Here is a 4,405-nt window from a genome sequence, read left to right on the forward strand (position 1 = left end):
GAGAAAAATGAGACTTTCTGCTCCTGCAAAGATTTACAGCCTCAAAAACCCTATACAGAGTCACTATAAGTTGGAATCAAATACACAGTACTTAACAACAATTCACAATAACAAAAATCTGGAGACAGTTTAAATGCCCATCAACAGGAGAATGATTATAACAACTTTAGTACATACACACAATGGAATACAACACAACATTGAAGAAAAACAACAAATCTGTGAAACACCTCATATCATGGATGAACCTGGGAGACATGCTGAGTGAAATTAGTCAGTCACAGAAGGACAAATATTCTATGAGACCACAATTGTGAAAAGTCAAGAAAAGGTTTTCACAATATAAGAAAAATTCTATGATGGTTTCCAGGAGTTGGAGTTAAGGGAAAATATCCACTGGCTAGAGGAGTAGACACATGTTAACTTGGATGACAGGGTAGGTAGTTAAAAAAAATAAAGAAGAAAAAGAAAGATTTAAAGCCTCTGAAACCCTATATGGAATTCTCTTGAAGGCAGTGGGTTTGGTTTTTGTTTACGTAAATGTATTGTTTTTGTTAGTTGCCAAGGCACATAAATACTATACACACACATCTACGTTTACACATATACGTGTATGTATTGTTGTTGTTATGTGCCCTTGACTCCATGGTACGTAACCACCATACATACGTATATACATTTACGTCTATGTATATATGTTTTGGGTTAATCTTTATGAAGCAGATTACCACATCTTTCCTCCATGGAGTGGCTGGCAGGTTGGAACCACAAAATTTTAATTAGCAACAGAGAACTTAATCATTCCACTACCATGGCCCCTGTGGGGAATACAGTGGATCTGTGAGTGTTTCAAGGATGCGACAATTGCATGAGAAGCAACAACTGGTATGCCATGAAGCTAGAAAGCATAATTTATGGAAAAGCTCAGCTTTGTGACAGACTGAAACAAACTGAAGGATTGTCATTAAATTTCATTTGTAAAAAGGGAAACAGTACCATCTTGGATGCTGGTTGTGTTAGTGCTTGTCAGATATGTAACACTATGAAATTAAAGACTTTTTATTAGTATAAGTACATAAGAACTTGAGAGTGTAAACAAAGTTCTCATATTTGACCACATGAAGCTATTTGGTATATATTCTATATGCTTCTGGTGTGGACGGAAAAAGTGTCAGTAGAGAACTAGAGAAAATATTAGGAACACAGTTGAACTGCAGGAAATAGGAACTAAAAATTTGTTTTTTAAATTATTCAGCTTGTATGTGGATCTGCGGGTTAATGTACTGGACTGCAAGGTTCATTTGAACTGCAAAGTCTGTGGTTCAAGCTCACTAGTCACTCCTCAGAAACCCTATACAGGGTCACTATGAGTTGGAACCAACTTAACAACAACAATAATATAGCATAGTAATTCAGCATTGACTGACAAACATAAGGTCAGCAGTTGAAACAAACCAGCCCCTCCTTGGGAGAAAGGTAAGATTGTTCCCATAAAGCTTTTCAGTGTCAGAAAACCTAAAGAGCAGTCTTACTCTGTATTATAGAATAACTGTGAGCCATGATTGAGTCAATGGCAGTGGGCTATATTACAGGCACTATCTAGGTAGTAGAGATATACCAAAAAGTAAAGTACTCATGGAACTAGGATTCTAATATGGAAGATCTAGGCAATAAATATCTGAAGCCCATTGAGTCGATTCCAATTCAGATCTACCCTGGACAGGGTTTCCAAGGTTTTAAATCTTTATGGGGGCAAAATGTCTCATCTTTCTCCCCAGAGCAACTGATGGATTTGAACTACTTACCTTGTTGTTAGCAGTCCAGTGTTTATCCTTCAGCACAAACAGGGTACAATAGTAGCCAAGGATAGAAAATAAATCAAGGAATGAAATTATGAAATACTAATAGTTAAGGATGGAGGTAAAAGTACTGGAATTTTAGGCTGGTTTGTCAGGAAAGGTTTCTTAGAGAAAGTTAACTTTTAAATAAATAGTGAGAGGAAGTGAGGGATTTAGGCACGTACATACCTGAAGGCAACACTTCCCAGACAGAGGCAAAAGCAATAATGCTGTCATAGGAATGTGGTGATACTTTCTAATAGCACAGAGAAAACCAGTTTGGCTACAACAGAAGCAATAAATGGCGAAAGCAGTAGAATAAGAGGCAAAGAGGTAACTCTGGGACAAGTTATCACAGGGCCTTGGAGGCCCCACTGTACATGGTAAGTGCCACTGAGTAGATTCAGACTCATAGTGACCCTGTAGAGGGCTACTGAGGAATGGCTGGTGAGCTTGAACTGCCAACCTGTGGTTCAAACCTACTGTGAATTAGCCCTCAGTGACACGCCAGGACTCACAAAACAAAATACTACCCAGTCCTGTGCCATCCTCACAATCATTCTTATGCTTGAGCTCACTGCTGGCACCACTATGCCAATCCATTTCATTGGAAGTCTTTCTCTTTTTCACTGACCCTCCACTTTACCAAATATGATGTCCTTCTCTGATGAGTGGTCCCTCCTGAAATGTGTCTGAAGTATGAGAGATAATGTCTCATCATTCTGGTGTCTAAGGAACACTTTGGCTGTAATTTTTCCAACATATATTTGTTTGTTTTTCTGGCAGTTCATGGTACTTTGAATATTCTTCTCCAATACCATAACTCAAATATATCAATTATTCTACAGTCTTCCTAATTCATCACCCAAGTTTCTTATACATATAAGGTTATTGAAAATTACCATGGCTTGGGTCAGACATAACCTCAGTCCTCAAATGGACATCTTTACTCTTGAATATTTTGAAGAGATCTTATGCAGCAGAGTTGCCTAATGCAATACATCATTTGATTTCTTGACTGCTGCTTTCATGAGTGTGGACAGTGGATCCAAGCAAAACGAAGATTTTGACAACTTCAGTCTTTTCTCCATTTATCAAGATGTTATTATTTGCCCAATGGTGAAGATTTTTGTTTTCTTTACACTGAGTGCAACCCATATTGAAGGCTGTGGTCTTTATGTTCATCAGTAAGTATTTTTAGTCCTTTTCACTTTCAGCAAGGAAGGTTGTATCATCTGTATATTGCAGGTTTTTATGAGTTTTCCTCCAATCCTGATGCCAAAATCTTCTTTATATAATCCAGTTTCACAGATGATTCACTTAGCATGCAGATTTAATAAGTGTGATGAAAGAACACAACACTTGCACACAGCTTTCCTGATCTTAAACCATTCAGTATACCCTTGTTCTGTTCGAACAACTGCCTCTTGGTCTGTTTACCAGTTCCTTATGAGCACAATTAAGTGTTCTTGAATACCCATTCATTGCAATGTTATCCAGAGTATGTTCTGATCCACAAAGTTAAAAGCCTTTGCATAGTCAATAAAGCACAGGTAGACACTTTCTACTATTCTCTGTTTTTAGCCAAGATCCATCTGATGTCAGCAATGATATCTTCCTTCTATGTCCTTGTCTAAATTTGGCTTGAATCTCTGTCACATCCCTGTCAATGTACTGTTTCAGCCATTTTTGAATTATCCTTAACAAAAATTTACTTGCATGTGATATTAATGATAATGCCTAATTATTTACGCCTTCCTTTGGGTCATCTCTCTTTAGAATGCACACAAATATGGATTTCTTAAAATCAGTTGGTCAGGGAGCTATCTTCTAAATTTCTTGACATAGATTAATGAGTGCCTCCAGTGCTGCATCAGTTTGTTAAAATATTTCAATTTGTATTCCATTAATTACAAGAGCCTTGTTCTTTGCCAATGCCTTTAAGGCACCGTGGATTTCTTCCTTCAATACCACTGGCTTCATCTTGAAATAGTATAACATTGACCATTTCTTTTTAGAAAAGTGACTCTGTGTATACCTTCCATCTTCATTTGATGCTTTCTGTATCACTCAATATTTTGCACACTGTTGTTGTTAAGTTCAGTTGAAGCAGTTCCAACTCATAGCAACCCTATGAGTTTCTGAGGAGCAGTTGGTGAGTTTGAAGTACTGATCTTGCAGTCTACTGTTTATCCTACAGCACCTCAACACCCTGGTGTGCCCATTGTTGTTGTCAGGTGCCATCGAGTCGGAACCGACTCATAGCGACCCCATGCACAGCAGAATGAAACAATGTCCGATCCTGGGCCAACCTCATTACCACTGCCACACTTGACACCATCAAGGATGCCACCTGGCTGATCCATCTCGTTGGGGGGTCTTCCTCTTTTTCTCTGACCCTCCACCTCCATGACATCCTTCACCAGCGACTGTTCTCTCTGGACAATGTGTCCAAAGTATGAGAGACGAAGCCTAGCCATCTTGGCCTCCAAGGAGCACTCTGGTTGCACTTCTTCCAAAACAGATCTATTGGTTCTATATGGCAGCCCATGGTGTACCTATAGAAT

Source organism: Chrysochloris asiatica, unplaced genomic scaffold (assembly GCF_000296735.1).
Source record: "Chrysochloris asiatica unplaced genomic scaffold, ChrAsi1.0 scaffold00008, whole genome shotgun sequence".
In the NCBI taxonomy this organism is placed as follows: domain Eukaryota; kingdom Metazoa; phylum Chordata; class Mammalia; order Afrosoricida; family Chrysochloridae; genus Chrysochloris; species Chrysochloris asiatica.